Consider the following 11,099-nt stretch of genomic DNA (forward strand, 5'->3'; position numbering starts at 1 on the left):
CACATAATGTTTAATTGTCAGGAAACCCATCCAGTATTCAAGCTAAGTCTATGGAATTGTCTATCACTTCACACAAATTTATCAATTGTCAGACATGAAAGCCAAGAGAAGGAGTGTATTGTGTTATGCCAGTAAAAGTAAGGGAATATTGAGAGAAAAATTTCAAGCCTTTTTCCAAAACCACAGACATTACTTCTCCCAACTAACAATTAAAAAAGCCAACTCTGCATAGTCTTTAACTATGCAGAGGTCACTTACTGAAGGAATTTTCAGTTTTTCCTTGTGCCTCTGCCACATGCAGTGAGCAGGCTGTATGCACTTCGTGGTTTTGAGATTTGCAAGCATCAGGCTTAGGAATATCTCTAAGTTCTCCAGTGCTGAACATCTTTTCCAAAGCAGTCCACCATTAATTACCTCTTTATATGCACACAGGCAGTAGCACTTAGAGTGCCAAGAAGCAAGGTGCTAGGTGCCAGGCACCGATTCACTCCAGCTCTCACCACCAAAAACAGCCCAGTCAATGTGTCAAGGCACATAAATACCACTTGAGAAGTTCTGCAAGGAGTAAGCTGTCAGACACTGGGTCTATCTTCATCAAACTACTAAGAGGAAACAATCTAGACCTTCAGAAAGCCTTTACCTTGGTATTACAGATTATTAGTATTATTAGTGTCTCAGCTTTCCATATGAGTCTTCCACTTAAAAACACTGTCTCCCACTCCTTTCCCCCAGCTCCCTGCCAACAGTGGGGGGTTGCTCGGCCCCAGCGAATACTGCACAGTATGACCTCAAATACTAAGGGCTTCATTACACCTACATCACCCCATCATCAGCTTACTGCTATGGAGATGCAGAGGTATGGCGATGATATTAAGCTACTTCCACTGCTTATGCATATGCTGAAATTCACAAAATCACAGAACACATCCAGTTGGAAGAGACCTCAAAGATCATCCAGTCCAACCCTCAACCCTGCGCTGAAGTGTCAACACTAAACCATGTCCCTAAGTGCCAAAGCTTGAACACCCCCAGGGACAGTGACTCCACCACTGTCCTGGACAGACCATTCCAATGTTTGATAACACTCTCTGTGAAGAAATATTTCCTAACACCCAGCCTGAACTTTCCCTGGTGCAGCTTGAAACACATTTCCTCTAGTCTTGTCGCTTGTCATCAAGGAGAAGAGGCTGGCCCTCTCCTCACTCCAGTGCCCTTCAGGTAGTTGCAAAGAGGTATCCCGTCAGCCTCTTCTCCAGACTGAACAACCCCACATGATGTTAGTTGTGCCAGCTCCTCAGGTTTGACAGCTTGTTTTTGTCACAAGAAGAGCAGGCAGACTTTTGAAAGTCACTTCACCATAAAGTGTTCCACAGTGAAAATGGACCTTATGGTGCTTTGTGCTATTAAGATAATTTATAAAGGTATTGAGTATAAGGCTATTTGGAGCCGAAATAGTACAAGTCTGTAACCTGCATTTGTATTTTAAGTTCAGTGCTGTACCAGTATTTCAATACATGGTGGCGTTAGTAGTTTTTTAATGGACTGACCAAGGCACCGACTGGACTGCTTTTACATGGGCAATGGTGGCATCTAGTGGTTAACAGTAACAGTCCGGTACCTCTGGTAGTGCAAAAATCAGAATGCTTTTTCAATCAACATAAATAATTCATATTAATAACTTGTTACGCTGGTAAACAATTATACCTGAAAACAATTTTAGATATGTATTTTGTATTCTTTTTAAGATATGTATTTTATATTCTCTTTAACCTGTTATGTGAATTCAAAAAGCAGCTTCAAGGATAGCTTCAGTTTGTGTTGTACCAGCCACTACAATCACCTCGAGCTCTGTTAGGAAGTTGAAAGAGTAACGACAATGAATGCCATTTTCAAAACAAAACCAAAAAAGCCTAAAAAGAATGGTGGCAAATGTATCTGATATAAGGAAGGGGAAACTCAAGACTGAATATTCATTATTGATAGGACTGGAGCTATTCATATCACTAATCAGGTCTGAGAATTTTGCAGTAAGTTCTCAGTCTTTGAAGCCAAAACAAAACTTTTTCCACTGTTGTTTTGGTTTGGTTTGTGGGTTTTTGTTGTTGTTGTTTTGTGTTGTGTTTTGTGTTGGTTTTTTTTGTTCTTTAAAATATCACCAAAAAGCAGTGAATAGCTCCCATTCTGGTGTGTGAAATTAAAGAAAATTATTATTATTTGGCTCTAAGTGATAGACTGTAATGTGCCCACCCCTCAAAAAAGGTGGGGAGCTCACATCAGAGCTAGCACAGCCATCTGCAAAAGACAAAGAAATTTAAATTCTCCTGTAGAGCAAACTTACTAAAACACTAAGCTTGACATTCCCCTTGGGTTCTCAGGATTACTGCAGAAGCATAGACACATCACTTACAGAGCAATAGTTGTAGCTGTATCTGCCAACTATCCTTTAACATTTTTATAAGCATGTAGTTATTCATTGATCCATCTCTAGGCAATCATATGGTGTAGTAACTAAAAATAATTTTATCATCTTTATACTTGTGCTCTAAAATTCCAGGGTATGTATGTCAAACTTGGTATTGTTATATGGTTGCCTGTGTTATTGCAGCATCTGACTCCGTAGCCATTTGCATTTCTACATACAGATCAATTCTGCAAAGTAATTATAGGTCAAATCTATTAACACTCACAGCCATCCAAATTCATTTGATTAAATCCTTCTCTGTTGATTTTACTAGGCACTAGACCTATCCAGATCTTGGATAAATATAGCCCTTCCTTTCAAGAGAGATCAGCTCCTTGTGTATACTCAGTCACATCCACACACTTACTGTCTTACTGCCATTTCTTTGCAGAGCAATGACAGCTACTGGAGCAGGAATTTCAGTGCAGTATCTTGCTCCTTCACTGCTGTCCGCAGAGCCATTTCTGAAACTCCATGTACTCAGTTGTGCTCCAGGCTGAGATCAGTGAAGTGCAACAGGCATACTGAGAATAAAACCTTTACCTCTTCCCAAATTCCATGGAGTTCTGAAAATCCAGCAGTGACAGAAACTTTTAAATTCAAAATGAGTCTGCAACATCAGCTATTACCAAATTCATCTTTTCTTGTGAAATGAATGCACCTGATCTACAATTTAATGAAAGATAAACATGGAACTCTATACTCCTGAAATTCACTTCTGGATTAAAGCCACATTGAAATAATATGAATGATAGGCTAGGCTGTGAAATTCATACTTACAAAATCCTTTCAGATTTAAAGGGTTTTGTGATATTCATTTATGAAAAATCATTATGACACTTTACATTGGCAATTTACATGTAAATTTAACCTGTTTTATTTTGCTTCTCTTTTAACCTGTTTATTTTTATTGTTTTGCATAGCATGAGAGTTTTCCCTCTTAGAACAGAAATAAATGAAACTACATCACTTTGACTCATGAATAGCAGACATCCATACACAGATCCCACCTCTGACGGATATGTGCACTGGTGGACAGCAGTATTTGCTTTCTTCTTCTTTGGATGCCAAAATGCTATGGACTTGTATGGAAGCCATAGTCTCACATCATTTTAGTGTTTTAGGGAGATTGTATTTTTTTTCTCCCCATAGTGGCTGACCTCCATAGGAAGAGAGTTAGAAAAGGAGGACCCTTCCCAGCATCACAGGTCCATTGCACTCTTGTGCCATCTAACCTGTAATGCAGGTAGGTTTTTATAACACACCACACAGGCTTTGATCCTGATCAGGCACATGGCTGGAGAGCACTGTGGCATCTTTCTCGTCCACAGGCAAAATATATTCTTTGATGATAAAACAGTATGCTGCATGGACAACTCTTCTGCCAAAAGAGACACTCTCACTGGAAGGAAGCAGGGAAGCCCTCTCTGGAGCCACTGTATGCATGGAATGGTAGAGGTGGTAAGTCAGAAAGACTTTCCAAAATCCTGCAAAACCTCAAAGTTTTCAAATATAGAGAATGTTCTACAACTGTAATCCCAAGGAGTGTGCTTTGGCCATACCTGGGTGGCTTGAGTAATGTTACTGAAAGAATCCCAAGCAGGGGAATCAGGAGAGCATTTCAGAGAAACTGAGGACCTGTTCATCCCAGGACAATTGTTGGCAAGAGTCTGTTTCCCATAGGTTCTTGCGCATTTCTAATACTAGAGAATGCAGAGTTGTTTTTTATATTAAGACTTTTGTCACACCTCATTGCCTACTCTTTAGAGGCAGATATGAGAGCTAAGCTGAATAATTTCTGCCCTTTCCAGCAATGTGCTGCATCTCCATATGTGCTTAGGGCAGACAGAAAGCCATATTACATTAATCCTGGCAAAGAGGTAGCTACAATCATAGGGAGCACAACAGAAAATTGCTCTTTTAAAAAGTCTCAGCAGAAACATTTACTTCTCAACATAATCTGAGAATTGATTGATTGGAGAATGATCAAAAGTAAAAACCCTTCTTGCTTTACATAATTTCCCCTACATTATCTACAGTAGGAAAAAAAAATGCATAGTGCTTTCTTCCAAAATTTTAAAATCATGTTCATAAGGCAAAAAAAGCTCTTGCTATAACAGCTTTTAGTTATTACTGTAATTCCAAAAGTAACATCACAATTTGATCAGCTTGGCCACATGAAGTCTTTTTTAGTTTGTTGTTTGTTTTTTCTTGGAAACAAAACAAAAACAAACAAACAAAACAAAAGACAAACAAGGCAAAATACAAGGATAGTTTCTAATTGCTAGATCCATGTCCTCTGTACACAGATACCTTGCTGGTTAATCTGCAGGCTGAAGTAATGCACATGAGGAAGCTGCATGGCCTACACTTTGTTGTGTTGTTTTGTGAAAGCAGAGGCCACTGCTTGAGAAGTGAATGCCAAAAACTCTGAAGTTTTTTCGATACACTTGAAAATAAAAACCTGGCAGAGGAAATAAAAATTTAAGCTAAACTTAAAAAAAAATAAAATAAAAATTAGAAGGAAGGAAAGGAAACAGCATGATATTTACAGAGGTGAGCAGCTATTGCTCTCAGAGGAAGAATTGAAGAGTCATCTTCCACTATAAATCAGCCAACAGTGAAAATAAACCCATATACACACCTTCCTCCAACATTTAGTGTCACTGAATGATGTGACGTTGTAAAAGGAAAAATTAAAAGGGAAGAACTGTGAGCCTAGAAATTTTCTAAAAATCTTTCTTCCAATCTTAGGCATGTTGGTTTGGTGAGTTTCCTACAATGTTTCTTTCATGCAGTCCTTTTTAAGAATTTTTGAAGAGGACAGTGGATAACAAACAGGACTAGTTTTCCAAATTTGATAGGAGTTTTTTTCAAATATTACTTTTCCTCAGACCTGGCATCAAAGTCACCTAATAGAATGTCCTTCTAGTCTGCAGCTTAAAACATCTGGAAGGAAAAAAATTATAAGACTCACTCTGCATAAAAATTGCAACAACATTGTTTTGCATTTGTTATCTATATCTATAGAAAATAAATTTAATGTGTTTATTATGCTAGTTTTCACTCCTAAATCTAGAGATTAATTTCTCAAGTTTGAATAAAGAATTCAAAGGATTGTACCGAAACATTAAGAGAGTAAAATATCAAGAATTCTAATTAGAACCCATTTCTGCAATATGTGTTTTAAGTTTACTTAGAAGCACTGCTGTTTAATTTGGTAGGATTATAGATGCCTCAGTGCAGCGGCAAGTTCTTATTACTAGCTGAGTAATCATGCTACAATTTCTAAAAGGTCAGACAAGAGGTAGGCATTAGGAGCTAATTTTTCCTGAGAAGTTTAGTATGTTGTCTGCTGTAGCAAATCGCAAATAGGATTAGAAAGCCTGGAAGGCAAGTTTAGTTTAAACACAGTGTGGGCAAACTATTAAATTCACATGATAGATACTGGTACACTGCTTATTGATCTCAACGTGCCTGGGATTGGGCCTGAACACTCACTTAGGCTTTCTGCATTTGAATATAGGTAGGATCTTCTACAGCTTGGAGGCCAATTAACGACTTCCTTAGTGGTTAAAGAAAAATGTACGTGCACAATATTAAGAGTAACTGTGCCACCTTGTGAAACAATAGTGTCATTGCAGTCTGTTGGTGTCGGGAAGCATTTCTTTATGACTCAAACCATCGTGTTATCTTCAGGACCAAGTTATTATTACATCATTTAATTTTATATTTTTTTATTAGAAAGGACTTTAGAAGAAGCTGGTTCTCTACTTGCTTTCTGAATTATTTCCAGAAATTTCCATTACAATTTTGAAAACATTACCTTTTAGCTGTTGATTTTGTGCCACATGTAGCCAGCTAAACAATGCAAAGAGTATACAGCTCTTGATGGCACAAATTTTCAAAAATAATTAGATCATTGGCAAAATATCAAATTTTAAGGGGTGGGGGAGGGGTGGGCAGGGGAGGCAGGGGGAACTAGCTAATCAACCAAATATTCTAAAGGCTTAGGGAATTTTTGAAGGGAAAAATGAAATGGTGTGTTTTATCACTTTATAATTCCATTAAAGAATAATAATTTAAAAATTCAAAGCAATTTTACAAAGAATTTTTTTTTTAATTTAAAAGACATGATGTTTGTGTGAGCAGAAGTATATCCATGATATATCAATGATTAAATCAATTCAGCAAACTTCTACAAGGGAACATTTATGCTCTATTTAAAAAACATGTCATATAAAACTACTACTACATGGTTTTTTGCCATCATAGTTTACCTATAAAGGGACTGGATTAGTCATGTTTGAAACCTGGGTTTCGCTGAAGAGAACCCAACAATTAAAGAAATCATCGTCACAGATTTCCTTTCCACCCTTTTATTAATGAGTAATTTGTGGCATGTTTTTGCCACTCAGTTAGCCAGCACACACTGGAACAAATTTAGCAGAGTATGTTCTTTTTTAGCATAGAAGGAATCCAAGAGGAACTAGGCCATTAGAGTCTAGAGATCTCAAAAGTGTATGTTTTGTGCATAAAATTAAGAAGATGCCACAAAATTTTTCTTTGTAGCGGCTCTATCATTTTAAAATCTTTGAGGCAATACAAAGTAAAAGTACTGATTTACTTTCAGAAGCACTGATTCCTAATCAGTGTTAAGGTGTTAAGCTTGTCATGATTATGGAAAGGATGTGTTTGAAATTATGTCCATTTTACCTTTCTGTTTTAATAAAAAAGTTTAACATTTTCTTAGGCTTAAACACATTTAAACATAGTGATTGAAAGACTCTTTACACCCAAGAGGAACTGGCTACACTGAAGAAAGAAATTATGAATTTTTCAGTTTGTGATGCAAATGCAACAAATGTTCTCAGAGCAAGAGCCTCAAATGTGAGGTTTGGTGATTTGCTTTGAAAAATCCTGCTGCTTACACAGCCAGTTGTATGTTATGCAAAATTTTTGAGGAAAATTTTGCTTTCTGGGAAACTGCCACTTACACCACTGTCAAAAACAGCAGAGCATATCCAGGACTCAGAATAGTTTGTCAGTTTAGCTTACAGCCTTGCAGTGAGAGTGCAGGAAATTTACAGGTTTATGGTATCATGCTACAAATTTCAAAGAGTTATCTTCACATGAGTAAACTTTTAAAAATTCAGGTGATCCCAAAACAAACATGAGCCTATGTGTATTTTTTTGACTATTGCTGTCTCCAAGAACTGTGACTACACAAGACCTGAGTTAAAGCAAAAATGCTTCAGATTTCAATGGCAGTCTAGTGAGTCAGGATCCTGTCCTTCACGGGAATCCCTCTTTCTGCACAGGAAGACGCCAAGTTGGTGACAGTAGACTGATCCTGATGAATTTTCATTTCATTTCCAAGGAAGTCCATTGTTCTCCAGTGTACCACACACACCCCATGAGAGCATTTGGCTTTGCTCTGCCATGTTTGTTGACAAAACCTTCAGAGCTCCAGCTAAATAGGATTTAATAGTACTTAAATCACTCTCTGTGCAGCTCTGACCAAGACACTAACTTGGTTCAGAGTAAACTGGTCTGTTTGAACCACTTTGCTGCAAGCCACAATGTTGTGGTACTATTTTAGGTGAAACAGGGTTTTCAGGGTCCACAAGTAAGGCAGTGAGAATAGTTTTTAGTGTTTTTTTGTAGGCATGCTGACTCTTCATGTCAGGTGTTGTCCCAGTCTAGACAAAAGCCACTTGACATAGAGAGTCAAGACACTTTCTTCCAGTTCTGCACAGAAAAGGGTGCTAGGTAATCATTGCCAAAGCCAGCACAGTGGTTGAAACACATTTACATAGTAAAATGTATTAGCTACACCTCATGTCAGTGCCTACTAACTAGTCATTGGTTAGTTTCTTTCTGGCTTTATTTTAAGGATACAACTACCCTTAAATTCACTGCACATGCTCAGAGGGTAAGGGGCTTATATGTATAGGAGCCTTCTCTAGGAGGGTTTTCACATTTTAATGATATTACATATATACATGTGGCTTTTCACATTTTAATGATATTACAATGAGGTAAATTCAATACCAATACACCAATCTGGAGGAATTTGCTGACTTTACCAAACAATTTTAATAGTCAAGGATGCAGGTCCAGTGTTTCAGGAATCTACAACCTTTCATCCTTGATAAAACTCCCCTGGAACTAGTTATCTTAGTGCACTCATCTTCACCATCACTGCATCAATTCCTCTTTCTGAGACATCTTATCTTAAGACAAGAAATGTCAGCCTAACTTTTAAATGATCAGTAACCATAGGCTAGGAAATCCAAATAGGTCCTTATCATTCTGCTTCGTCCTAAGCAAAACTTCAGTCTTTGGCTGAGGTGATGAATTAATTACACTGCACCATTATTCAAAAAGAAACAAAACAACAAGAACAAACAAAGAAAAAATAACAACAACAACAACAACAAAAACCACCAAAGAAACAAAAACCTGATCTCTGGGCAACCTGATCTAGTGTGAGGTGTCCCTGCCCATGGCAGGAGGCTTGGAACTAGATGATCCTTGAGGTCCCTTCCAACCCTAACAATTCTGTGATTCTATGATTCTAAAAAACCCTAACCAACTTTACAACGTGGTAGACAAATGGAGTAATACTTACAGATTCTCGAGGCTGGAGCTGGCCAATGGGCACACTTGCCAACGACCTGCTTCCACCTATAGAAAAGGTGAAGCTGGAATTATGCCCGTAGATGGCAAGAGTAGAGGCATGCCATTGAAATGGGTGCCTACAGTTGTTTATTCCCTTAGGAGACAGGCTGGCGCCTGAACCTTTTGTTCCTCCTCTCCTGAAAGGAGTGTGGAAGGGGGACTTCCCAGAACATGTTGGGACAAGTTAGCTGGTATCTGGGGACATAATTCTGGGCATGTGATGCCTTCACGACACAATAATCACACATATGTTCCCTGGTTTGATGCCAGTATTTTTATCAAGGGAACAGCAGTTTGCTTAAGACTTCACTTTTATTTTAATATAAATTATCATCTGAGAATTCTACTTGTAGATAGAAAGGTTATACTAAGTGGAAAGTGAACATATGTTATGTCATCCAAAAAGTACTTTTGTAATATAATAGAGCCTATCACCCTGTTTGTTGTATTAATATTCTTCTGGAAAAAAACAATGTAAATTAGAACACAGCCCTGCAGTTACAATGCATAGCAGATACAGTCAACTAACTTATACCACCAACTTGTATATTCTTCAGATTACTTTCTTTCCCTTCCCATTTTTTGTTTTAGAACATCAAAGCCAAACACCTTAGAAGCAGATCCAGGCTGTAAGACAGAACAGTCTTCTGCTACTTGCTGAAAAAAAAAATATGTGAGTATCTAGGGTTTTTGCATATTCTGACAGCATAATTAAAGCAGAACAAAAGACTTGTTTATGAGCATCATCTTGAATTAGTCAGAACTCTTATCTTTTTTTTCCTGGAATGGATACTAATTTTTTGCTTTAGTGTTACTGAGTGCATGCAAGGCCAGACATAATTATTCACCTTTTCACAAAGTGTAAGAAAAAATACTATATAAACACCTACTGCTTCCTTGTCAGAAGCAGCATGGTGACAATTAATATACTGTCTCTATGCCAGACAGCTCTCAACTTCTGCCACATTCCTACAGTTGCTCTTCAGCAGCATCCACTGACCCAGGAAATGAAGATTTATAGACAGCCAAAGCTGGTGATTCCCAAGGAGTCCCAACTACCCACTTCTAAAGGTGGTCCTGGAACATTGCTTAACAGCACCTGGTCACCTGCATGCTGCCTCCAAGAACACAGTGTTTCAGACTCTATGTATTTTCATCAGTCTTTATTAATTTATTTTGGAGTCTCTTTACTTAAAGGCATTTTTTTGGGGTCTCTAGCCCTAACAGAAAGCTGTAGATAACTTTCAGCTTTCTCTTTGTTGTAACTTCTGGTATATCTTACCTGTAGCTGGCAAGACACTAGCTAAGGTATTTCAATGTAGCAAGCAAGTCTCTAGAGAATACTGAGTCATCTCTTGTGTGAATACAGTGCAGTGAAAAGATGCATCAAAGGGAGCTGCAAAAATATACTGAATGATTTGAAGCTTAAATGTGCTTGCCAAACTTGCACATTTCCAATGTGCAGCATGAATGCAAGCTGGCTTGCACTAGAAACTGTGGATGTAGCTGGCTCCATTATCTTGAACTTTGGCAGATAACAAAACACACTGCTGGCAAATTCAGATGTAACCAGGATGGATCAGTATGGGTGAAGCTACATTGTGTCAGAAAAGAAACTTGAGAAAAATCCTGTAACTGTATGGTTTATTTGACAATAGTTCTGCTGAAGTTAAGAACAACTTCCTGGACAGCCGTCATGTCCTCTCTGAATGTCATATATGAAAGGAAAATAAACAAACACCTAAATCATTGAAGACTTTTATCAGAAGGACATTATTCTGATTCATTAGAAGGAATCCTCAACAGATGCTCCAAAGCTGTTGTCAAGTTTTAAAGGCGTAGCCAGAAGCATGACTCCTACAAAATGCACTATAACTTTGGAAGAGACCTCACTCAGAATAGAATCAGGTTTCTTTTGGTGTGTCATGGAGAGGGGGATTAGGGATGGAGGATG

Source organism: Indicator indicator, chromosome Z (genome assembly GCF_027791375.1).
Source record: "Indicator indicator isolate 239-I01 chromosome Z, UM_Iind_1.1, whole genome shotgun sequence".
Taxonomy (NCBI): Eukaryota; Metazoa; Chordata; class Aves; order Piciformes; family Indicatoridae; genus Indicator; species Indicator indicator.